The 26,855-nt window shown below is 46.7% G+C and overlaps 1 long non-coding RNA gene across 1 annotated transcript in view; it reads left to right on the plus strand.

Annotated features, from left to right (window-relative positions):
• Positions 1-26,855, plus strand: part of LOC114066565 — a 70,460-nt gene that overhangs the window by 42,069 nt on the left and 1,536 nt on the right. Inside the window, exon 2 of the long non-coding RNA XR_003573206.1 lies at positions 6,407-6,564. This is a non-coding gene — a long non-coding RNA (uncharacterized LOC114066565). The remainder of the gene's footprint in view (positions 1-6,406; positions 6,565-26,855) is intronic.

Below are 26,855 nucleotides of genomic sequence, written 5' to 3' on the forward strand. Positions count from 1 at the left end.
AGGGACTGCTTCTGCTTTTGTGGGAGCAGAACGTGCTCCCTTTGCTTTAATCAGAAGTCCTGCTGATGCCCCAGAGCTGCGTTTCCCCCCCCCCACGTGAACATCACCTGTGCTTGCTCCTGTGGCGCGTCTTTGTCTCGCGGGGAGGTGTTGGTGTCCTCTCTGCAGTGCAGGTGGGGTGAGCAGGGGAGATGGGGGTTTTAAAGTGACTGCCATCATCTTCATGTACAAAGAAATTATGCCACAAATGAGTGGAAATACCCTACCTGAAGTCCTGCCTCCTGACGTGCCGGCCTGGCTTTACTGCCTTAAGGAGTCCCTTGACATTCCCTTTTCTTCGTGAGCTTTTCTTGGTGAAAAAGGGTTGGGATGAGGTGGATCTCGGCATCATGAGCAAAGCAGTAATGATGTCCAGCCTTTTCTCTCACTAGATTTATGATTCTTTTTTTTTTATTTTATTTTATTTTCAATTTTTTCTCCTCGCTCTTTCCTCCTTCTGTTCCGTTTTCCTTCCTTTTCCCAATGCATGTGAGTTTTATGGACAGGCAAGGAGCAGTGCAGCATTCACAGTGACCTGTCTGTTATGTTAGAACTGGAAAAATGTCTTAAAGAGTATTTAGACAGTCCGCTTGATCTCCTTCCAGTATTTAGACAGTCTGTTTGATCTCCTTCCTTTGCCTGACAAAATTCGGGAGTCAGTCTGAGAATTTTAGTGTTGCTTTTTGTCAACCAGTGGGACAATTTGACACTTCCAGAGTTTTAGATTTTTTTTTTTTTTTTTTTAAGATATTTATTTACAATAAGGTAAATTGCTCATTTACCAAGGCTATAAAGAAAACTATGGGGAATCAGCTCTGAATTAGACACTTTGGTTTCAGACATCTGAGTTAGATGTGAGTCACCCTATGTTTTAATTCCCAGCAGCTTTGAAACTCTTACCACGACTTCTCCTGATGAAGCACCTTCTTTTCTATCTTCCAGCATCCTTCTTTCCTCTTCCCATCTCTTACACCTCACATGAGTCAGGCATTTCATTTTCAGCGCAAAAGCCAGAAGATTTTCATTACAATTAACAGTGGCACGTTTTAAAGCTCATGATGGCAGATGTGCTTATGACCCAGTGGTTGGTTACTGAATGGGAACCACAGTTATCAGTGAGACTTCAATTGTTGTAGTATGGGAGATTTTATATGGCTTGTGGTGGCATCCACAGTTTTATTTAACAGATTGAAAGGGCATCGTCATCAGGATGTGAGACAGCTGGTAATTGGTGGGTATTAACAACAAAATTCCCTTGGAGTCATCTGTGGTGGAGCATGGGGAAGGTGTTCTTGGTTCTTTATGGGCCCCTCTGAGGGCCTTGCTTGGCTTTTTTTTCATTATCTCTGACTCAGCAGCACAGAAGGAAATTATCCTCTCTTAGTACAATTTCCCCATCTGACAAACCCCACAGAAACGTCTCAAAGGTGAAAGTTTTGGCCTGTTTTCCCAAGGGATTTTTTTCCCTTTTTCATTAAGGGGGAAGCTCTGTCTGAAGCCCTGTTACCTTGGGGAGGAACTTCTCTGTAGTGCTGCTGTCTCTGGGTCCTGCTGAGCTGCAGGGTGGGCATTTTGGGTTTGTTCCATGCCCTTCCCAAGAGTTGTAACCCCAGGAAGGGCTTGCTTCCTCTGCTTTGGGACTGTATTTGAGAAACCATTGCAGACTGTAGCTATCCGGGCTGGAAGATTGGGATATCCACAGCTGACTCTCTCCTCTCCCAGGACAGCCCTGAGCGTCCTCAGGCAGCCTCCTGCCCTGCACTGATCAAATCTCCTCTCGAAGGACCCCGTGAAGAAGCAAATACAGACTGAAGTCCTTCCACACAAACTGCTGTCCAACCGTTGTCCTCTGGGACTGGAGAATCCCTGTGGACTCAGGTGGAATTCCTGATTCCCATGCTGGAAGTGGGGTGACGATTTGGCTCACTGGGTTAACCCTCTTCCCTCAGCTCTGCACCTTTCAGTCTGGGAGATGGTCAGGTGTTTCTCTCTCTGCCCAAGCAGGTCAGCATATTCTTCCAGGGCCATTATCCTGCTGCTCCCACAGCCTTCCTTAGGAACGCAGCAGGGAACTGCATCAAGGAAATGCATTAAGACGAATCAGCAAGAGAGAAGGGTACCTCTGGGCCAGCTCCCTGCTCCTCAATTATTTATACTTCATAATTTCCAGCAAATCACTGGCTGTTTATTGGTGCTCATCTATAATTGAAGGGTTTCCTAGATCACTGGCCAGCTTTGCTTAAGTTGTAGCTGGCCGTGCTTTCTGAAAGCTGTTACGAAAAGCCCACAGGGAAAGGCAGGGTCTCAGGAGTGGCTGGTCATCCATTGAGGATACACCCTTTTAATTTTTGGCTTTTGTGGGCACCTGGGACTGGGAGGTTTCCAGCGTGTGGTTTACCATCTCCATCTGACCGCACCACCTCGCGCTGCAGTACCAGGATGACCCTGCTCGGGAGGTGGTTCGAGGATTCTGCCTTCCCAAGGCCTTGCTCACACACTGTGCTGCCTGTTCTGCCAAGAAAAACCCCAAAAAACAACCAAAGAAACAAAACAGTGGAAGGTTTTGATGCTCCTGGAATTCTTGGAGGGGCTGTGAAAAAGGAGCTACTGTTGTGAATGGAGACGAAAAGCCAAAGCCTTGAAAACCTTCAAGAGCTCAAAATCCAAAGGGGAAAATAATCAAGTGCATTCTTGTGCAGGGAACAGAGTTGGCTTTGCGTGCTTGGGATGGCTCCTTCATCAGGCCTGGCGGGTCTTTCTTCTGTGACATTTCATCTTAATTTTTCTCTTTTGACTTCAAAATTAACTAATTTTGGCCGAGGCGGTCGAACACTTTTGTTTAAAAACACCAAACTGTGCTATTTTGAAAATTTTTATTTTACTGTGCTGTTTTCAGATTAAAAAAAAAAAAAAAAAAAAATTTCTGGAAGCAGCTCCTTTCAGTGTGAAGAACTTCACACCAGAGCAACTAGGAAATTCTACTGAAAAAATGTTTTGTTGAAATGTTCCCAACCGGCCCTATCCATCACTTCCTTTCACTACTTACCCAATAAAAATAGCTCCCACATACCGCCGCAGTCAGGAGTGCCATGTTACAGAAGAAGAAATAACTAAGCCAACAAAATGACTCACATTCCAAAGATAATATATAAGGTAGGGCCCGGCCAACTGGTTAGATTCAAATTAGAACCAGCCTCAGCCTTCCTGCCCGAAACAAACTGATCACAAAATATGATCTGTTGTTATTTTTTGATGTTTGCTCGTCTTATTTTCGCACCCTTCCACTCATGATCCCACTTCTGCCTCAGTGGAAGGGGACACTCTTTTAATGCTGCCGTTTCTCCTCATTTTCAGCCTAACTAAAAGCAGGAAGGAACAGGGCTGTGGCAAGGGGATTTGTTCTTGGAAAGAGATTTTTTTTTTTTTTTTATTTTTTGAGCTCTGTTTCAGCTTGGAGTTTGGTTAAAGCAGATCTAGAGCCCTGCACAATTGAAATTTTACACTGCTGGGTTTCTCTTTTTCTTTTTTTTCTTTTTTTTTTTTTTGGGGGGAGGATGATATATATTGAAGCAGCAGAGCCGTGGACCTCACAGAAACCAGCCAATATGTGATTCTGTGATTCTGTGCTGTGCATGAGCGTAAAGAACCGGACCACTGGGCTCCCAACGTGCCCCTTAGAGCCTAAAATATCCCTCTTAATTTTAAACCTATAAATCAAAGGCCTAAAACTTTTAATTTTATTGTTGTTGTGAGGTGCTGAACTAATACCCCGAAGTTTTTAGCTCGTTAATTCTGTCGATCTCCACAAGAGCTCTCGTTCCAGCAGAGCGAGCCCTTCATGTAAAAGTACAACTTTTCAGCCAGGCTGGTGGTGCTTTTTCGGAGCAGCTCATGGTTTAGGGTGAATGCATTTTAAAGCAATCTATAAATCTTTATGATCTTTGTTTTTCTTTCTCCTGCGTGCATACTTGGCAGGCGTTTCCAGTTTGCATCACTGAAAATTTGATTCACCTCTGTGTACAATGGGTGAGAGTTGCCCACATCTGAGAAGCCAACATCCAGCCCTTTGCACCTTCTAAATCTTCAAAATAGGACTGAAGCAGGACATTATGGTTTGCCAAACCGTTGCAGAGCCTCCCCCTGAAGCTGAGCCGAGTTTCAGCCAGGCAGAATGAAGGGGGTGAGGGTGGAGAATGAATTACTGTGACCTTGCAATGTGCTGTGAAAGAAAAAAGTAATTTGGGGGCTGCAGAACTGATTATTGCTTTCTTTTCTCCGTGGCTCTGGTGCTTTTAGATGGCTGCCTGGATGATTGCATTGCATTTTGGGCAGCCTCTTATCAAAATCTGGAAGCTTAGGGGAAAGTAAATTAATATTAAAGGTCTACAGAGACCAGCTTCTGGGGAAGGGTTTTGAGTCCAGCAGGTTTGATTCAGATGAGCAGCACACAGAGGGGATGGAGTAAGAGGGTGAAAGAATAGCTGGGAATGGTGACTGGATGTGGAAAGGGGAGATTTTTCTGGGTGTGGATTTTGTCTGCTGGAGGAATCTGTGTGTACGAGTGGGAATGTTCAAAGGGAGGCTGAACAAAGTCCTGGGTGATGTGATGGGCATGGCCATGGGGTCACACTAGATGGGAGTTTGTCTCTGGATTAGTTCTGTGGAATCTCCCAAGAGTATAAAGAGCTGGGTAGCTGAAGGTTTGGGTGTGTGGTGAAGATCTCAGCAGTACTTCAGGGACAGTCAGTGTGTGCTGGGGCAGTGCTGCCCCAGAAGGTGGCAGAGTCCCTGCCCCACAGGGGAACAGACCAGGCCAACACCATCCAGCTGCCTGCTCTCCATCCGAGTTCCCTCTGGATGTCTGTCCATCTGGGCTCTCCCACTCTCTGGGAAAAGAAAGGGAAGTGCCGTTTTACACAGCCAGTGAGGGAGCTCAGGCTTTTCCTGAGCACAGGCAGCTCCCAGCCAGGGGTCTCTGCCACGACTGCAGCCCTGTCACAAAGGGCAGGCACCTGCCCAAGGTGTGTGTGCACCTGAGGGGCCCCCAGGCTGCTGCCACCACCCTTCTGAAGGGAGGAATGGGAAGAACAAACAGCCCTGGAAGCCACAGAATCATGGAGTAACAGAATAGTTTGGGTTGGGAAGGGACCTTTTAGACCACCCAGTGCCACCCCCTGCCATGGGCAGGGACACCTTCCACCAGCCCAGGGTACTCCAAGCCCCGTCCAGCCTGGCCTTGGACACTTCCAGGGATCCAGGGGCAGCCACGGCTGCTCCGGGCAACCTGTTCCAGGGCCTGCCCACCCTCACACTGAAGAATTTTTTCCTCATATCAGGCCTAAACTTCCCCTCTTTCCCTTTGAAGCCATTCCCTCTTTTTCTGAGGATTGCTGCATTCGAGAGAGCTGGAGTTTGGAACTGCCCAAACTCCCAAGGTGCTGCCACGTGTGAGTGAGGGACGAGAGGGACGGAGGATGAGGAAGGGGCAGCCTGAAACTGGGACTGGAGCCTTTGCCTTGGATCTGAAGAAACGAATCCAGCCAGGGCGAGGGCACGAGGCACTTCACAGGAGAGCTGTCGAAAAGCCTTTCGTGCCACATCCCTTTGACTCCCTCTGGCTTTGAACCAAGCCTGGAACCGCCAGTGTTTATGGTGCTCGGTGGTGTTTAGTGCCTGGCTGTTACTGAATATCTTTGCTGTGTGTTAACAGGGTGGTTTCTGGGGACACTCGGAGGAGTTAAGGAAAACAAGCTGGAAGTTGGAAGTTAAAGTAGACGGTGGGATCGCTGCTGTTTTGTTATGGTTGAGTCCTTCTGCCCAGCTCTGTAGTTGCATCAGTGACCATCCATCCTCCCACGTGGAGAGGGATGCTTTGGAGATGCTCTGAAGTGTCAGATGGCATTTTCCTTTGCTCAGGTGTTGGGAAACTTCTTAACACTCTTGTCCAACATCCCCGGCAAAGGTACTGATTGTTGGGATGATCTGCACCAGGAAATAAATAAATAAAAGCCATAAGAACAGAAAGTGCACCCTCCCAAGATAGCTTTTATGTAGCTAGAAAAGTGAGGTGGTTTCCTGTTCTAAATATTTAACATGATGTTTATGATATGTCCTCTGGGGGAAGAGATGCTTGAAAGCTAATGTTTATGAAGTAAGTCTGGAGGGGTGGAAAGGGGAGGGAGGGCACACTAACTAGGAAAGAAAAAAAAAAAAAGAGGAGGAATAAAAAGAAAAAAGAACCTCAGGAGATGTCCTGATTTATGGCTTTACTTGCTGGAGAAAAATCTCTGTTTTGTTAAAAAGGTTGCAACTGAAGGAAAGCAACTTCAACTCTGCTCCTTTTGAAACCAGAAACCTGTTCCCTCAGTGCAGACAGGATCTGAGCCTGGGCCAGCAGGAATCTTTCACTGGCTGCTGCCTTTGTGCTTTGGAGCCCTGCAGAAGGTGAATGTGTGTCTGCATCACGTGAGGGCTGGACTGATGGGCTGATGCTTCAGGAGCTGAGCTACGTTTCAGAAAGGAGGGGTGAGTTCAGTTTCCTACTCTGCCAAAGGCTTCTGGTGTGATATTTGGGTGTTTAATCTTCCTTTGTCTCTGCTCCCTGTCTGGGAATAGCAACAATTTCCTGATTCACTGGGAGATTGAAAATAAATCACTTTATTGTTATATAGTTAAAAAATAAAGGCCTGGATAGCCATTATTTTAGGAGGGGTGACTGAACTCCTTGTGAAGCACACTCAGAATGGATGGTATTTTTCAACCCAGGTTATTAAAAATAAACCAATGCTTGGCTTGGTTTACCTTAGTAATTCTGTATGTGAACTGCAGCCATTCAGAATCAACTTCAGAGGTCCAGGGAAAGGCAGTGGAGCTGGGAAGGGCAGTGGAGCACCAGGAGCGGCTGAGGGAGCTGGGGGAGCTCAGCCTGGAGAAAAGGAGGCTCAGGGGGGACCTTCTGGCTCTGCAACTCCCTGACAGGAGGGGGGAGCTGGGAGGGGTTCAGGCTCTGCTCCCAGGGAACAGGGACAGGAGGAGAGGGAACGGCCTCAGGCTGTGCCAGAGGAGGGTCAGGTTGGATATTGGGAAAATGTCTTCACTGGAAGAGTTGTCCAACCCTGGCACAGCTGCCCAGGAGTCCCCATCCCTTGAGGGGACCTGTGGATGTGGCACCTGGGGACACGTGTTAGTGGTGGCCTTGGCCGTGCTGGGGGATGGTTGGATTCGGTGGCCTCAGAGGGTCTTTTCCAACCTCGATGATCCTGTGATTCATGATGGCTTTGCCATCCTCACCACAGGACGTAAATCCCTTGTGGAAAGTTGTAGGTCAGAGAGATGGCAACACCAAGTGTTCCCACTGCTCTGAGTTTCGGTAGTGGGGGTTCCTGACACCTCCTTTCCCTGACTGTGCCTGATGTGGGGGACGTAGTTAGAGAGACAAGGCTGAAGGAGGTCAGTGCAGCTCCTGCCCGTGGTGCTGGCAGGTTTGCTGGGTCCTCAGCGAGCCCTTGGTGGTCCCTTGGAGCACCACAGGCCTCAGATCCTGGGACTGAGGAGGCTGGAAGGTAAACACGAGAAATTTCCAGCGTAATCTTGTCTAAGATGAAACTCCCCGTGGCTTTAGCACTGGCCTTTGAAGGTTTCAAAGAAGTCAGAGGCCAGGCAGAAAAATCCCATGTCTTAATCAATATTTTAGGCTTTTTCTCTGTGTTTGGCTCAGCCTGGCTGGGAGTCAGGCCGTTTGTTTCAATTATTAAATCCAGATTTATGACCTGTTGTTTTTCTTGGAAATAGAGCCAGGCTTGGGACCAGTTTTCTCCTTGCAAATAACTGTGGCTGCAGACATTTCATGCAGGTAGAAACGTGTCTGTCGTGTTTATAAACACCCAGTTTCCTACTGGTTTGCTCCCTGTCCCCGCGGCTCTGACCTCTGTCTCCAAGGTGTAACATTCCCCTGTCCCTTTTTCTGGGATTACAGTGTTTTGCACAGGATTATTCTGCGTTTGATGGCTTTTCTTTGACTTGCTCTCAGCAAGCTCTTGCAGGACTTTCCAGCAGAGAAAACCCCTGCACTGTGACAGGGCACTGCTGGGCGATCCTGGTTTGGTGACCGGCAGGTCCAATCATTCCAGCATGGGAATATTTCCACTGGTGTTGATAAGAGCAGAGCACTCCTCACTCAGCTCCCTGCTCTGCTGTAACAACTGTATTCCAGTAACAAGCGTGGATGTTTTCCTTTTATTTAGATGTTTGTGTCTGATTGTTGTTAAACAAAGTAATTTCGGTAACAGGGATGGTCGGAAAGGCCTTTGAACTTGGGTAGAGTTCAGATGTTTTGGGTAAAATTTATCAAACAGTGAAAGTTGATAATGTGTGACTGTAGTAATACGTTAAAAAAGCAGGGAGACGAGTCTGCTGCTCCTTCCAGCTAACCAGTGGAGCTGCAGGAGGAGCTGTGAAGAAGGTTCTTCCTTTAAACCTTGCTGATAACACACAGAGAGGGCTGTCGTACGTACATGGCATTTAATTTTTTTTTAAAGGCTCCCCTTTGCCCTAAAGTTGTGAATCTCTTAAATTCCAACGTGAGAAGTTACCAAACATAAGAAAAACAGCAAACCCTTCCCCTCCCCACACCCCTGCCATACACACCCCTCCAAAACTTCCCGTATTACCTGAGCATCTGGAGCACCGAGCTGAGGGGAACATGGTTTTTAAAGGTGTTGTTTTTTTTTTAAGCAAAAAATCCCTAACTCTAATCTATAACCCCCTTCAGACCTGCCTCTGGGGAGAAACCCACCAATTACTATTTACTTTACCAACCTGGAGTGATTTGTGGACGTATGTAAGAATTATTTACGGTTTCATGCAGGAAAAACTTTCAGCTCCCTATTTGCCCTTGTAAGTAATGAGTTGCCTCAGGGGATCAAAGGTCAGATTTTGGTTTTAATGCCCACCTCCTTTTAAAAAATAAATAAAGCAATCTATGTGAAAAGACGAAGAAGGAAAAAAAAAAAAAGACCTCTAACAGTCTGAAAAGGCTCTGACTCCTGCTCTGCTTTGATGTTTTAGGTCTGGAAGGGATCATAAATTTGCTGGTGTGAGATAGAGTGATAATAAATGTAGCTTTTAACTGCTGGGTTTTTAGCTCACACTGCATCCATTATCACTGGCAACTGCAAAGGGAATGTACTTTTTTTTCCTTGTTGCTCTTTAGAAAGATAAATATTCACCCCACTACCCACTGATATCCCAAAAGCTCAGATGAAGCATTTCCTTGTGATCATTCACCAACAACTTTCATTCTTGGCCCAAATGATTCAGGGGTGTTGATAAGGGCCCAGAGGGGTTAACCTGCCACTTAGTTCAGCATTCCCTGTGTCAGCTCTTCATTGGATGGATACTTTTCCAGCAGTTTGAGGGGTGGTGAGCAGGGAACAGCCAAGGAACGGCTTGAAACAGAGAATTTGTTTGTGCTTCAGAGTCTGGGAAGTCTTGAGGTTCCCAAGAGTGCTGGAGGCAGAATGACTGCTTGGTTTTAGAAGGACTTTTGCAGCTCTGTTGTCCCTCCTTCTGTGAAACTCCTTCCCTGGAGCCCTTCCTTCCTCCTTCTTCCCCATAAATCAGGCCAGGACGGTGCCCAGGCACGGTGTCACTGTGTGCCCTGTCACCACACCTTAGTGCCAGCCCCAGGGGGTGTCAAGCTCAGGCAAGGGGCACTTTTGGAAAGGACTTTAAAAGTCTGATGGACACTTGGTGCCTCCCTGGAGCGGAGCTTCCAACGCCAGAGCCCCTGTTGAGTCATGGGATTCTGAAATGATGCTGTTAATAAATTATTGCAGCCACTTAGATGTCTATTAATGTCCTGTTGCTGAATGCCAGCAGCCTCATGTTCCAACAATTTCCACAAGCACTTATTGATCAGGTATAGATTGGGAATGAATTTTGCCAAATCAGTTTATTCTCCCTATCTATCTCTTTCCAGCTGCTTTGCTGTGTGGAGTAAACACTTCAGCTATTGCTTTTATTTTCCCCTAGATCAGCAGTTAAGTCATTTTTACTCAACTCTCATCCATTATGGATCACTTCTGTTGGAAGAATCATTTGTTATTATTTTTTTAAGTTCAGCAATAGATTTCTTTCTTTGGTCTGCTGCAAAACTTAATGATTTTCCATATGTTCTTTCAGGCCTCCCATCTAAATGAGAATGTCATCCACTCTAAACTGTTGGAAAATACTAGACAGCACTTTTAAATAAACAACATTCAGTGGGTATATTAAAAAACACTGACTTGATCTTTACTTACAACTCGCATGCAGTTAATACTATTATTTATGATATCTCTGCTCTTAGTTGTTTTAAGTGTTTTTTTATGTCTTTATTGAAATTGCATCTATCAGAGGATACCTTTTCTCACTTGGCCTTTCTATTCCAATCCTGGAAATCAGCCCCTTTTTTTCATAGATACAAAAAAATGTGAGGCCGAAGGGCTGTGTCACGTAGTCTGAATTCTTCAGGTCCTTTGAATGCGTTTGGTTACCAGTGGCCAACCCAACTTCCAGAAAAGTGCTAACAGGTAATTCCTGTGGCTTCTGAGCATTTAACTGCTCATTTGGATAGGTCTGGCTGCAGTTTCTGACCGAGCCAACCCACGTGGTTTTACTTGAAGCTGCAGTTCTCTCTCTGCCTTTTCACGGTATCAGCTTTACTTTGACTTGGGGGCAGGCAAAATTTTTACCATGTTCATCATCTTGTTTTTCTGCTGAGCCTGTGTCTTGGAGTATATCAGAGGATTACTGTGGAGTGTTGTCTGAGTTCCTCACACTTTGGCTGCTTGCTCTGACCATGCCTTTGCTCCTCTCTGGGTCCATGCAGGTGGCCAGACCTGTCACCCTGAGGTGTGTTTAGCCATTACAAGGTGAGCCATTTCATCCCCCAAAGTTTACCTAGGACAGATGGGTTGTGTTACCGTGGGGAGATGTCTGTGCCATTGGCTCAGCAGAGAGCCTGGAGGATTGTTCTAGGCTAGACCTCATTTCCTGACTCCTAAAATTAACTCAGATGGATCCTGCTCAGATGCACATAGTTACAAATTTCTATAACCCTAGAAATGTTTTTTTATGGACAAATTTTTATCTTAGCCATGTGATTTTATTGAGAGAATCTTACCTCTTGAAACTGGCTGTTTTTATCAGGCCATTCTCAGTTCTTTGTTTTGATTCTCAGACTGTCCCAGCTATCTGGGATGCCACATAAGAAAGGTTATTTAGTTGTCAAACAGCAGATGGATTGCTCATCCCCTGGGTAATCTCATGGTAAAAAGGAGACCTGGATTTCAGCGACCACCTGGAACTGAGTCTGGGAAAATATCTCAGCTTAATGTAAACCTGAGCTGGACTCTGGTGGCTGTAAGGCTGGGCTCTAGATAAGGTCCATTCTGGGATTGAAAACATCTGCTTCCCTGGGCTGGATCTTGTCCATCCTCCTTGGAATGGGACAGCTACTCATGGGAGACGTCAGCCAAGCTCTGGATGCAGCTCAGGTTGTAAAATCTCTCAGGAAGCTCCTGCTGTTGTCCCTCAGCACACCCTGGAACTGGAATGCGTTGGGAAGATGCATCTTTACCGCTGCAGTTCCAGCTGCAGCCCCGGGAGCACGGTCAGGTGGCAGGAACTGGTGGTGGCTGTGTTGAAACGACATTTCAGTGCTTGGGATGAGGCAGTAAAATTCAGAGAATGTGAGGAACTGGAGCTGGGCATCCTCAGCTCACCTGCAGTAGCCTTTGGAGAGGTGTTGGTATCCGTGTTTGTGCACCCCAGCTGGAAGCTGCATCGCTCTGCTCCACAGCAGAGTGCACATCTCACTCAAGGGATCATTAGTGCTGTGTAGCCATGATGGCCTGAGGGTTTGAGAGGGGCAAACTTTTGTTTTCAGGGCAGGACATACTTTCTTTCATTTCTTAAAACCTGGGAAATATCTAGAAAAGCAATCATTAAGTTTTGGTCTCATCTCTCCTGGGTCGTTCCCTATTTCAGGCAGACTAGCCAAAGCTGGGTACCTGCATGTATTCATGTGTTCTCCAAAAATGGTTTGGAAAAGAATTCCAAGGGTAAAAACCAAAGAATTCCCGGTTGACCTTAGGAATGTCACCTCAACACACCCTTTCCTTTTGTTATCAGTGACCAACACCTATTCCCTCCATGAGCAAAATAATCACTTTGGGGGGGTATTGGATTGTTTTGAACTGGGAACAGGGATAAGGAAATCTGGACATCAAAGCAGTGGTGAGGGAGGGCTTATCTGTGGAGCAAAGGTGGAGTGAACATCCACCAGTGCATTTGGGAGGTTTAACCTCCAGCTCTGATAGTCTGCACCGCACCGAGATGCTGTTGGATTTCAGCAATCAGATAGAGACAGACAGAAAAAAACCACACCAAACTTAAACATTCAGCTAATCAGGATTACACCCAGCTAATGGAGAGAGGCTGTTTCCCCCCCCACCCCCCCACCCCTTCCCTATCATCCTGGTCGATTCCAATTGATCCGAGTTGTGCTGAGCGAGAGCAGTCCTTCAAAGTTTATTCTGGTGTCAATTTTTATAGTTTCCCCCGCTGATCAATAGAATGCATAATCATTAAGGCAAAGTTTGTGAAAGCTAATCCTTCAATAGGAGTTTTATGAATGGCTCAGAGTCATGGCTCTAACCATTTGGATGTAAGTGGAACCTTTAATCAGGTGAGTGACAGGAGACAGTCAATAGGATTTGCTGAGATTGGATTCTGATTTTCTATACAGCTCTGCAGAGTGAGCAGGAGAGAGGGGAGTGGGGATGGCCAGAGGAACACACACAGGCTAAAATGGAAGGTTCTCCTCTTTTATTATTTATAAAATGTATTTCCAATATTTTTAAAAAACACTTTGCACTTGCATATCATTTTTCACCTGGAGAGCTCAGATGGGGACATTTGCTGATTAAACACTACATCATCTTCTTGTGAAGGTGAAGAATTAGTGCTGCTTTACACTGTGAGGGCTTCCTGCACCAAGTTTACAAGTGCAACATCTTTGTAGCTTCTCAGCAAGGCGAGAGAAAGCAGAGGCAGATGGAATGACTTCCACAGAGCAGGACAGAGGAAAAAGGAACCTTGGGGGTTGAATTGCTTTGAGTTTGCCCACTAGACATGTGGCTTGAATGTGGATTTGTTTTTTTTTTCTTTTTTGATGCACCCTAAACTCTTGAAGTTGCATGGGAGGGATGATCTGAAATGTATAAACTAAAAAGAGGAGTAAGGAGTTACCTAAACAGGGAACTGGAAAATCAGAGGGTGAGTGTTGCACTGAACTCCTCACTGCTTAACTGACCAGAAAGCACTTGGTGACAGCATTAATATCTTTCTTCTCTCTTTTTCTGCCATTTCAAATGCAGTGAAATGATTAGATTTCATCAAGACACCTTTTCTAGAATCAACAAATACTTTTGCTCGGACAAACAACTTCTTTGTGCTGAAGGGTCTGCCTTGGAGTGGCAGAATGAGAAGAAAACAGCCAGGGGAGAGTTTGTGTCCGTTTGGTGTGTTGACAAGTGAAGGGCCAGGTTTCAGTGGCAGCACAAAGGCAGTGGGATGCTCTGAGCATCCCTTACCTGCCAGGTTGGGCAGTGCCTTGAGGCAGGAAACCAAACCTGCTGAGGAGCAAAGCTGGGGTTTGCACTTGTACTTTCCAGGAAGAACAGAATAACAAATGTGAGCAGTAGGATTTTTTTTTTTTTTAATTTTAGCTGAATGTGTTTTCTTTATAAATTGCTGTTTCATAGTCCCCAGAGCATTCTGTCATTATGAGTGCAGAGCAGCAGGAGGAGACAGGTGACAAGAAAGAGAGAAACTCTGTTTGTGGCAGCATCCTCAGCAGTTCAGGGAAGTCAGTCCTGTGCAGGAAATACACCAGCACTTGCTAAGAGATGAGCTTGGAATAGATTGTGCCACAATAAACTCGAGGACTGGGGGAGTATTGGCTCCATGTGCTGGCCCTGACCTGGAAAAGCAGAGTGAAATGCTCTCAGGTTTCCATGTACAGGCAGGGCTGTGATAGGGCTGTGCTGGGTGTGCAGGAACACCCTATGGTCAGGTCTTGAGGGAAGTGTGTGGTGGATGAAAGCCCTCTTGCCTCACAGAGAAGTTACCACCCAGTGACTCTTGGTACTTTCCCACCTCGATCTAGATCTGAACTTTGTGTCTTGACCCCATTGCTGAGAGATTGTTTTTTGGGATTTTCTGTGAAATGCTTACAAGCCTCTGCCCTGAACTGCTTTTGAGTGACAAACAGAGATGTGGGGGCAGCTCCAGTCGAGGAAATTATTGGTTGCTGAGATGTTTTTCGAAGCTTTTGGTCTGACAAGAGCTAACCTTTGATCCAGTAAATGAGAACTTCACCCTATGGAGGCGAGGGAAGGGGAGGAGAAGGGAGGATTGATAGACAGGGGAAGGGGAGGATGACTTGGGAAAGGTGAGTGGGACTTGAGAGCTGGGTTTGTTCCTTCCAGCTCAGGTGGAAATAGAGACAGAGGGAAAGGGTTATACATCCTCTGTGGGGCTCAGGAGACCACAAGCAAGTCACCTTGTAGACTGTGAGAGTGCTTCAACTTCTATTCCTCTCCCATTCCTTTCTTTAGCTTCTTCTGACTGCCCTGATCTGCTTTGCTGGGTCAATCAGCACTTGGGAATGGGGTGTGGGAAGTGTTTATCCCACTCAGTGGCTGCCTCTGGGCTGTCCTGACCATCCAGCTGGGTGTTACGTGGAGCTGAGTCTGCAGAGTCTGAGTCTGAGGAGTTGTGATCAGGCATTTGGGAGGCCCACTGGACCTTCTTCTCTTGTTAACCCTGAGTGTAGCTGTGCTGTCAGGGAGCTCACAGAGCCCGTGGGAGTCAGAGGGCAAAGGCAGCTGAGTTCACACTGGCCTTGGCAGGGCACAACATCAAAGGTGCTTTCCCAGAGTTATTTCTCAGAGGCATCAGGGGAGTTTTATGAGCCTTGGCTCACCCCAAAGCTGGAATGCTGCGTTTGTGACACATCAGTTTTTCCTTCTCTCTTGTCACTGCTTTCCTCCCGGCTGACCAAGTAGTTTTCCTGTTACCCCAAATGCTTCATTCTCTGCTGGGCCCTTGCAGAGGCTGGTGGTGCCCCTCACCAGCCCTGCTGAGATGCCTCTCTGTGAGTGATGACCCTGTTCCCAGTCCTTCCCCACACCCCCTCCTCTTGCCTTTCACTCTGGTAAATATTTTAGTACTCGTTGAAATCAATTGAGCCTCATCAATTGGAAATAGAGTGTAAATCACTGGGACTTCTGCATCCACCCCAGAAATCAATTTTCACACATTAGGGCTATTAGCTTATTGAGAAGTGTGTGATAAATGGCTGTGGGCCATGCTGGAGCCACACCTGCCAGCTCTACATTTTGCATCTGAAATAGGCTGGGAAGCAGGGGGATGCCAAGGGGAGGCAGATCTCGGGTGGGTGGAGCAGTGTGGGGTAGGAGACACGAAGGCCATGCAGCCAGACAGGCCGTGCCTGGAGATCAATACCAGCACCAGCACTAACTCATCCTCGCAGGGGCTGGAGGTGGCTCCCAGCCAAGGCTGTGGTCAGGCATCTGATTCTTTTTCTCTCACAAAGATGAACATAATTTGGAGAGGAAAGGTGAAATGTAGATTACAGACATTTAATAAAACTAATGCAGTAGTTTAAAAAAGAAACTTCTGTGTGAGTAAATACCTGTCTTTCACACAGCAGCTGCAGGCAGGGGGTAGAATTACCTCTTCTTCTGCCACCCTAGCACTCGGGGTGAGGAGGATGCACAGCTTACCACCGGCTATGATCCAGGGATAACTCAGTTTCCCACTCTCACTTCTTAATTCCTTCCTATCCCCTTAGCTTCTAATAGTGGCAGCTAATTAGCTTATTCTGAATAAGTGTGGGAGAGGTGAGGGATGAAGCATCCAGTGCCCAGAAAATCCTTCCGTGGCCGTCTGGAGGATCTTGGTCTGTATTTCCAGGATAGGATGTAACTCATTCTTCTCAGTTACCAGTGCCAGTGAAAAACATGGGTGACTCCAAGGACTTGGAGGCTCTCCAGTGCTGTACTCTGTGTTTATGTGCTGTGTAGTTTGGCATTTTACACATATGAGCCACCCCTGGAGCTGTGGCAGTCATGCATAAGTAGGGCAGTCTCTTTGGCTAGAGATCTTATCTCCTCCCTGTCCTCACAGAAACCTCTCCTAAAAAAGCATATGCTTCCCAGTCTTGGATATTTGACTGCACAACAGGAAAAAAGGGAACACCAGGTCACCGGATGGATGGTGCAATGCCAGGAGCAGTTGATTTTCCTGCTGTGCAGTGAACACTGGGCTCATACACCCCTGTCATTCTAGGAATAAAAAGCAGAGTTACTTTAGGAGACATAGAAGATCTGTGTCATCAAAGGTTCTTTTTTTTAAGATGAGCACTGTGGGCTTAGAGGCAGAGCTCCTTCCTGTGCACATCTGGAGGAGACTGACTCAGAGGCTCCCTGGTCAACCCGTTTTGATGAGGAAGCCCAGGCCAGAGGTGCAACACAAGTTGCCTTGCTCAGACGCTACAGATGTGCCGTGGGCTGGTTGGTTATAGTGAAAGTGCTGTTGGATGGACTTGAACTGCATCAGGAGCATCCCAAGAGCGAGGGGCAGCAGAGAGAACAAAGATGTCCAGTAGGAAGTTCTTGGTCAAGGCTTGCAGGTGGCTTTGACCTTCCCCTGGCACCCAGTGTTTTGGTGCTGATGCCTCATCGCCCCATGTGCCTCTTTCCTTCTCACTTGGTTGCTTTGAAGGACCGAGCTGAGAGTTCTGACTCCGCTCTGGATATCCTTCCAGGCCAGCTGGAAGCAGGAAGCAGCGACCTGCTCCCCGAGGAGTGCCCGCGTGGTTTGGCAGCTCTCGCGGTGGCAGACAGCTGCCCTCAAAGTGTTCGCACCTAACAGCTCCTGTGCTTAATTCAGCTGCATTTCTGGAACATTTTCCAGCCCCTCCATCCAAAATGTCATCTTTCTTCTTCCTCCCAAGTTTCATATCAAGAAGCACACACCCTGTGCTGCTCAGACCTGTTGGTGAAGTCATTCCCAGGGTCTGGATTTGAGGCCGGCCGGCTGCCATCGAGACTCCCGGGCAGGGGCTGCATTGCTTCCCTGACAGTCCTGGGCTCTCACCCTCAGCTAATTACTTTGATCCTTTACACTTTGTAAAAATTCTTACAACACAAAATAAGTCCCCCCTGGCTTTAACCTTGTGACCTGACCGGCCCTTGTAAAAGGGAGGGAGAAAACACCCAGTCGTGCACAGCCAGACACTCGCACACTCCCGCATGTGCCTGGATCCACATCCCCACAAACTGCCTAAAGCCTGGGGCTTTAATAGTTTCCTCCCAGGACTCCCACAAAAAGGCAAATAAAACTCCTTTTACAAGATAGCAGAGCAGCATGAAGGATCAACTTCACCAACAACAAGTTCTTTCTTCAGTTCATTTGTTTTAAACCTACTTTTCGTCCAGGTTTTGATCCTCTGAGTGCCTCACCCTCCTCTCCCCTTCTCTTTTGCCTGCCCTGCTGCCAACAGCTTAATGGCTAAAAGAAGCAGTGTATTTTTTCAGGATCTGCTTGTTCACAGGGAGTAGCTTGTGTGTGAACACATGGTTTTAAATTCCCTTTCCACTAACAGGGAATGCTTCTCCCTTCTTCTTCACAGGATCCAGCTAAGAAAAGAAGTGCAGAGACGAGAGAGGGAAAACCATCCTATTTATGAAGGGCAGTTAAACAGACCAGGGATCTACAGTCTGCAAGGTAGCTGAGGAGAGATGCAATACAGGTCTATAAAATCATAAGTGATCTGGAAAAATAAGTAGGTTGTTACTCTTTTACCTCAGTTAGTACAAAAAGCAGAGCCAGTTCTTGACACAACGTGTATCCCTGAACTGGGGGAAGCATCACAGAGAATGGTAACTTGGGGAAGAGCATAAAGAAATTTAAGTTACTCTATGGTTTAGATTAAGGATGGGGAAACAAATTTGTATCTTGCTCCCTTACTGGCTGACCTGTATTTGTAAAACTTCCAGACACTTAATAATCCCAAAACTTCTCTCTCCCTGACATATTTAGTGAAGAATGCTCAGCATTTTCTGAAGTTACCATAAACCAGAACGTAGTGTAAGCTGCACACACATCAGGATTCAGGAGCCTTGCCTCTTCAGGAAAACAGGGAAAAAAATAAAACCCTTCATTTGCCAGTGAAACCCACATCTGAATGCCTTTATCATTTCCTCAGTTAAGCCAAAACCAAACTGTTTGAAAGCTTTTAGGCTTTCATTTATTTCTCCCTTCTTTCTAGTATTTTCTGTTTCCCATGCTTGAATTAGAACTGGTAAAGGAAGGAAGGAGTTCAGGAATAAAATCCTGGATAGTCTGTTCTTCTTAACGGAGCACTTGGATATGACAGGTAAAAAAAAAAAAAAAATCTCTAGGCTCAGATGGAACCAAGGGTGTCATCTCACAGGTCCATTTAGCAATTCTAATCCCAAAATAAAAGCAGAGGCTGTTTTTGGCTCCCCTCATGGAGTCCCTGTGCACCCCTCAGGGGGAGGCACAGCCACAGCCTCTGGCTGAGATCGGGGGGAGCCGTTCGACAGGTCGAGGCATAATTAGGGAACATTTGTGTTTGAAGCAAAGGTGGATTTTGCTGATTGCTTGGGCATTAAGGCTTTGGGAGCAAAACTGGGACTGAGAGATTAGGAGGGATCAAGGGGGGAATCTTGGTAGGATTTTCATACCTTGCCCTATCCCTTCTTTGAAGAGGAAGGTTGTTCAGATGGGGAATTCCATGGGCTGGGATCTAACTTGTTTGTCCTTCTTTGTGCAGCACCTAGCACAGGAGTCCCATGGCTTGGAAATCTCTGGGATTCCTGTACTGTGCCTTGGGAAGAAACCATTCCTGCAGCAGAGCAAGAAGAATTTTCCCCACTGCCCCTTCCCCCATGAGAGACTCTCTGTGGCTTTTCTCATTCCCTCCAGCCTTTGGGAGTGTGATTTTATCCCATGTCAAGGGAGGCTTGAACTTCCCAGCACTGAGGTTTTCCTCTGTTTTTGTCTAGTTCAGCTTCCCACACGTGTGAGTCTGAGTGGAGCCATTTCTGGGCTCAGTCTCTGTAGGGTGCTCCCCGTGCCAGAGCTCTGGCCACAGCCAAACTCCAGTCCAGGGCTCCAGGATGGGCTCTCTTTCCCCAGGTTGCCTGCTTGTACTAAATACTGGGGCAGCTCTCTAAAATCCTGAAGGAACAAAGCATGCAAGGCAGTAAAATGAGGCAATTAAACCTATAAACCCAGGGTTTACAAGGGAATTTATAGTGTCAGAGGCTTTTTATAGCTTTTTTAGATTAGTTTAAATAAAAAAAAAAAAAAAGGGGGGGGAGAGGGAAAGAGAGAAAGAGAGAGGGAGAAAAAGAGGACCTGAAACTTGAGGAGACTTAAAAGTTCAGAGAGAGGCTTTTAGGAAGCACAGAGGGGTAATAATTAGAGGCACATTTTCCATTTCACTGTCTTTGCAAATTGAAATTAAAGGGGGAGGGAAAAAAAAAAAAAAAGCATGCACAGAACAACAGACAGTTTACATTGCTCCCACATCCTCCTCGTAGCATTTGATTTTTCTATTTCTGTCCTTTTGTTTTCTGGCCAGGTGAGAGCATCTCATCACCTGGGCAAAGGGACTAAAAGGGGAAAGAGTAAGGAGAAATTTAGGTTTGGTTGTTTTCCCCTTTCTGTGCTTGCTGGTGAAGCTCAGTGTGTGCCCTGCAAGTCTGGGAGCTCGTGTTCAAGAGGTGAAACGGAGCCAGCACCTGATTAGGGCAAATTTGGGCAGGTGAGACAATAGACCCTGTGTTTTAAAGAGCTGGTTGTGTTTCACTGGTCCCTCCAGCTTCCTCTGGCATTCCACAGGCACAGCACCCCCCCCCCCCCCCCCCCCCCCCCCCCCCCCCCCCCCCCCCCCCCCCCCCCCCCCCCCCGTGAGTGAGCTCGAGATTGCTTTTGGTGTGTCTAATCAGACCCAGTCCTGGCTTTAACTGCTCCTGTGTGAACCGAGGGAAAGGTGGCTCACATCTCCCAAATCCTGCATCCTTCTCTGTGGAAGCATTTCCTTTATTCAGGCTGGTTTGCTCCCCGTCAGTGCTTTTGACATGGTGTTTTTCCTTTGCTCCATTCACACAATCACAGCACAGCTGAGGTTGGAGAGCACTGATGGAAGTGTTCTAGTCCAATGTGCTGCTCAAAGCAGGCTCAGCCAGTTTGGGTTGCTCGGGAGTTACCAGGAGAGACTGAAGTGAGGAAGACAAGGAGCAATTTGCCCTTATCCATGACTTTATTTTACCTTTTACCAGTGAGCTCAGTTTTTCCTGGATCTGTCTCTTGCTGCTGCTGTTCCTGTAGAAGCCTTTCTTGGTGCCCCTGACCTCCCTCACAATATTAAACCCCAGATAGGCTTTGGCTTCACTAAATCAACCTCAGCATGTTCAGAATCTCTGTGTTCCTTCTGGGTCACCTGGCCCTGCTCCTACCTTGTGTATTCTTCTTTGTATCTTTGAGTAGTGTCAGGAGCTCTATGCCCATCCCCACGAGCTTCCTGCTGCCTTTGCTTGACTTCCAGCTTGTCAGGAATGGATCATTCCCGAGGTGATTCTTTCAAATCAGCCAGCATTTCTGGTCCCCTCTTTTCTCCCCTCTGTCTCCCATGCAATTCCTCTGAGTAGATCCTTGAAAAGTCTGCTGTCCTGAACTCCAGGGTGGTGATTCTGCTTTTTGCTTTGTTGTCTTCTCACAAATTTGGTCCCCTTAGAAGTGGCCCCAAAGCCTGTGCCTTGTCTGGACAATCTTGTTCTCATCACTATCTCATCTGAATTTACACCACTGTAAGATTACCCTTTCCATGGTGTTTGTAGGATTTTGCCCACTGCAGTGCTGCCAGGGAGCTTTGAGGGTCAAATACTTTGCTTTGTTCCTTCTCTTTGCACTCTTTTCTAGCTAGTGTATGGAATAGTTTGGGATTGTGGGGGATAGGTCCTGGATTGCTGCTGGAATATGCAATTAGTAAATTACTCATTAACCGTTGCAATTCATCATCCTTCTGCTGTGCAGCTTTTTATGTAAACCTGCCTGTTCTCTCAGGCAATATAAGGGCCCATCCTCTGAAAAATAAACTTACAGGACAATAGGAACCAGCAGGCTGCCCTGCAGATCAGCTTGAACTCCTGAGTGGGACACTTTTGCTATTGGAGGGGATGACCCAGAGAAGAGTTTCACCATCCTTGGGTTCTTCAGCGAAAGGGGAAGTCGCTCATGGTAATCTTTGGTTTGTCTGAATTAAATCATTCCTTTTGCCACAGTGCAGCATCCAGGGTGAAGGGCAAGCAGGGCAGACAAAACCTAAAATGAGTATGTGTGTGAGAGAGAGAGAAGGTGAAGGTAGAGGAGCAAATTCAGATCTGATATGGGCACAAGCAGCTCCAAAGTGTTACTCTGGCCAGCTTGCAAAAGGCATGAACTGTTCTGAACCTTCTGAAAGAAGGTTAAAAATGAAGCACAGAATTACCCATTTCTGGGGTGATTATCTTCATTGGAGATGTTATCATTTTACAGTGAGATCAGAGATTTTTGAAGCAGCACTTTAGTTTTTGAAGTCTGCAAGTGTGTGTTATTGCAGTCACATGATAAATAGTTCTGCAATCAATAGAGAAAGCTATTAAAAATGTGGTTTTGTCTCTGTCTAGTATGCTACAGTAAGACACATGTATCATTCTACACTCTCTTTCCCTCCTTATCCTTATACATACGTAGGGGCGGAAATTTTAAAGTACTCAACGTTGGTCAAACTGTCCCCAATGGAAAATATAACATTGACCTCAAATAGCATCCCATTTTAGGTCAGTGATGAGTGATTTTAAAAATGCTACCATTAAGTATATATTTAAAGAGAATCACTGATGGAAAAGTGAGTCTGTCTTCCCTGGTCCTAAAGTTCTGTTGGAGAAACGGTGATGAGAGGTGGAGAAGGTGGCTGGGCAGAGCTCACTGTGTTGGTCATCCCAGTCCAGTACTGGTTTGGTGTTTCTCTTGTGATTTGCCACCTGGGATTTATTTTTTTGCAATCTGAAGAGCTGCTCAGGAAAGAAAGTGAGCCTGCAGTGACTCATTTACATCTTCTACATTGTCAAATGCATCAAGAAACAAAGGGCTGGCTGCCTGAAGCTTTCACGAGAACAGGGAATAATAAAAAAAAAAGCTTTACGTTTGCTAGTTGCTAAACACAAGTTTTAGGAAGCGCTGAAGTCAAACAAACAACTTTTACGAGCAAGAAGATCCGTCTGCTATCAGCGATCTTATAGATCGTTCTGTCCTGTGATACCTCAGGATTTCAAATAACATCTAATGGGCCAGAACGTACAAAGCAATCGATGTTACTCAACCTCCCCAGCCCTCAGCTGCAGGTGTTTGCTGTCCCGGCACCGTGGGCTTGGAGCCAGGGCCTGGGCTCGTTTCAGCCCGTGTCAGCAGTTTACAGCCTGCTCAGGACCTGGCCCCAGATGCTTCGAGGAGGAAAGTCTTGGCCAGCAAATGGTCCGCTCTAAAAAAAGCTCCTCCACTGGTAGCATCGGGATTGCAGCGCCACTTGTGCTGCTTCAGTGCTCTGACCCCAGAACCTGAGCCTGCTCCCCGTGGGGTGCAGCAACCCTGGGAGAGAGGTGGACCCGCTCCAACGCAACAGAAACGAGCTAGCAGGGGAAATGAAGGGCTGTACTTGAGGCACGTTTAGTCTGGTTTGCAACGCCAGCGCTCCCAGAGACCTTTGCTGGGAGTGCAACTCCTCCTGGCAGGCTCACGGTGCCGTCCCACAGGCAGCATTGATCTGGAGCAGCCCTCCCAACCCCAGACGTGTACCTGGCTGGGCTGAGTGCCTGGCAGTCTGTCTCCCCTCTGCACCGTGGCAGCTCTTACCACTCCTGGCTGCAGGCTCCTGGTGGCCAGGAGAGCCCGTGGTTGGCCCGAGAGCCTGGCGGTCTGTCTCTGCTCCTCTCCCCCTCTCATTTTGTTGGCTCCGTGTGTTATATCAAATATCCTTAAAGAGCACGGTTTGAATGATGGGGCTTATAATTCCATCTCGGGAGTTCTGATGACTCGAGCTGGGTTCTTGTGGTTTATGATGTCACCGGGACCCATCGATGGAGCCGTAGCCCCATAATTCACCGCTGCCCTGTTATTTATTCTGTGCCATAAATGGCTGCAGTTTAATCACCAGAGTAAATTGCTGAAGCATCTTTGTGGAAACTGTGATGTTACTGTAGCAGTAACTATGGCAACAGCCATTCCACCCTGGTGGCTGATGCAGAGGGAACCAGTAACTCTGTGCACCCAGGGAGACAGGAGCGAGCACCACCCTCAGGGAGGGGAACCTGAGGGACAGGTCCAGACACGCTCTCAGTGGAGAAAAATCCATTCATTGCTGCTCAGGTACATGCACTGCGTGTCATTTGTAGCCTCTGTGAAATTGGGATGTGGATCCAGACATCACCAACCTTGACAGACTTCTGGCATTGATTTCATGCAAAGACATTTTTAGGATAAACTCCTGACTCCTCGGAGGGGATGGGAAGCGAAGCCATCTTTTCTGTACATCTTTTGGTTTCTTTTATTTTTCCTTTTCTAGTTCAGGTAGAAAGAAAAAGGACTGAGGACACTTGAACCAAATGGTTCAGCACTTCATACAGCTCAGGTTTATGTTTGGGTTTTGTATGGACAAGAGAAGCAGGAAATTCATCTGCACTGTCCTAATTCTTCTTGTCTTGTGGCCTTGTATCCCTCTGCTTACAAGGCCTTGTAGGATCTTGGATTTTAGTGGTGGTGGGGCATAATGTACCTTGATGGTACATAAAGTTCCTCAGTTCTTTCTGGCAAAGTACATTTGCCAACCTATTTAATGTCATCTGGAGATGCCTGGTGGTTGTGGATGCTCAGCTGGCATTGGAGAAAGCACAGGGCTGTGATGTAGTATCATAATAGAACATTATTATAACATAAATATTATTTATTGTTTCTTACTGAAGTGAGATTTTCGAGAAGGTTTTGCATTCCAAATCTAAAGTTCCCATTCAAGCCCCAGATTTTGTAGAATCCTCCCCCCCCCCAAAAAAAAAAACAAAAAAACACCTCTAACTAAAATCTCTTTTTTTTCCTGATTTTAAGTAAAAAGCAAGACGCTTCTCAAATATATCTATGTCTCCCTTCCTTTCTACTTTACTTCCTTCCACTTTCTACATTTGTTAATTTTTCTCCTTGGGAAAGAAATGAGGAGAAAACCCACTCTCTGTCCATCCTCTTTCAATACCCTGTGAATGTTTGCAGCGCTCAGCTCTTTTTTTCCCCTCACTTCCTCTGCTGAGCAGCCCTAGAGAAGTCCCACAGCCCATGCTATCAGTGCCCTGACAGTCTACTGCTTGTGGGAAATGTCATTTTACAATGTAACTGATTTTTTTTTTAACTAAAGGTTTATGATTTTCTACAAGGATCTATTGTTTTAAGCCACGTAGCCAACATGTGTTTTCTTGAGGTATCACTTACCTTTTAAGCAAGTAGCAGTTGAGTTTTGGTCAAGCCAGGCTTGGCTGTCTCTGGATTCCTACAATTATTCTGTCCTGGTAACCTGAGACAGCCCAGGGAGGGAAGAACAGAAAGAAAAGCCTTTTAATTTATGGTGGGTCTCAGTTCTAATCTTGTAGTTGCGTAGACTTCGACTTTGCCCTGAATCATTTTTAATGACAGTTGAAGAGAAAAGAATTGAAAAGCAAATCTTACCTTTCTCATCACTGACAGCTTCTCATAACAAATCAGACTGTTTTATGGCACGGCCTTGCAGTGTGGGCATGATGCACGTGAAGGGCTGTCCAGCAGGAGAGCAGAGCCTTTTCCTGCCTAGCACGAGATAGATCTTTGCAGCAGCAGCTTCAGACCTGCCTGTGAGCAGCAGCTTTTCAGCTTGTGGAGTCCTGAATGTTGTTCACGGAACCTCTCATAAGGAAAATTGTGTTTCCTCATAAGAAACTTGGTATTCTTGGTCACCTTTTAGAAGGTCTTTAGAAGTTCTCCAGGAATGTGCCTGGAAAAAGGGGTGAAAAAAGTTGATGTCAAAGACCTCATGGATTTGAATGTAGCCAGAATATTCCTCCTCCCCTCCAGTGAGCCTGGTGACATCTGCATGTAAAAAGAGATCACTGGGGAGGCTTGGGGGTCACCAGTTACAGTGTTTGGACAACGCTCTCGGGGACATAGTGGGATTGTTGGAGTGTCTGTGCAGGGCCAGGAGTTGGAGTCAATGGTCCTTGTGGGTCCCTTCCAGTTCAGGTTGTTCTATGACTCTATTTGCTTTGGAGTCCACACTGTTGGTCAGAAAAGAAAACAATCTGCAGAAATTGCTGGTTTGGTGGTTTGATCCCCATATGGGCTATTCACTTTGGAGCTGGACTCGATCCTCGTGGGTCCCTTCCAGCTCAGAATATTCCGTGATTCTCTGTGATCTTGCCAAGAGACCCGATTTAAAGGGTCACCCTCCCTCAGCAGAGCCCATGGCTGTGCACTCAGTGATCAAAAGGCAGGAGTTTATTGCTGATCCCCCGAGCGGGGCAGGAGAAGGCACAGCCAGAGCTGCTGCTGTGGTGCCCAGTGGAGTTAACAGGGAGAGGCTCTCACTGTAATTGGATACTGGCAGTATCCTGCTATGCATCTACAGGGCAACTTCCCATCAGCACTAATGTGGCTTTCTGAAAGCTCCTCTCTTTTCCTGGCATGGTCACTCCTCACTGGTGCTTTTGGGAACTCCCCTACCTTTTGTGAGCTTGGCCCGCCAGGTCTCTGGGCTGCCGTGCTCTGGGTGTGTCACTGGCCATGGCATGACCCTGTGCCAGGATGAAGCTTTTCTGTGCTGCTGAAACAAAGCCAAGACATTTCTTGGAGCCCAGAGGAGCAAGGAGATGCCCTGCATAGCACGAATCCCACATCACCATGGACTTTGCTTGGCTTCTGCCATTCTTGTGTTTCCTCCACGACCTCCAACTTCTTCCTGTATGGAGACATGATTCCAACTTAGGTTGGCTACACACTGTGTTCCTTCTGACACATTTTGACAAATAGGGTTTGATTTTACCCTGGAGGTCTTTCCAGGCTTAATTTTATGATTGTGGAAGGTCATCAAAAGGGTAGTGCTATTTAAAGACCAAATCGTGTCACATTTACTCACGGGACTAATGCTCTTTTTCTTGAAGATGTCCATTCATTTCAGTGGAACTGTACATGGACTAAATGGCACCAGTTGTAAGCAGAGGCACTGGAGCCTGTCTTACTCATCTCAATGGACTACTCAGAGAGTGAAAGTCAAGTCATCGTCCTTGCTATTGATTTTCCAGCGCCTTTTATTACGAGGTGGCTTTCTGGACCCGTCTAGTGACTGCCCACATGGGGATTTATGAGTGAGATCCAACCTTTTTGCAATCAGAAACAGCCACTTCCACCCCAAGAGTAACTGGCTTAAATTTTAGAAGTGGCATTTAAAATCCTGAGTTTGTTCCCCTTTGCTCACAACACTCTCAGGAGCGTCGCATTTCCAACTTGGTGGATTATATTTCCAACCTGGTGGGGCTTCTTATGGCAGTGGGAACTGCTCACAGTGGTTAAGGGTGAGGCAATTCATACTGATGGTAATGTGGTGG

The sequence above is a fragment of the Empidonax traillii genome, unplaced genomic scaffold (genome assembly GCF_003031625.1).
Source record: "Empidonax traillii isolate 1590-97213 ecotype Southwest subspecies unplaced genomic scaffold, ASM303162v1 scaffold777:size296887, whole genome shotgun sequence".
Lineage (NCBI taxonomy): Eukaryota > Metazoa > Chordata > Aves > Passeriformes > Tyrannidae > Empidonax > Empidonax traillii.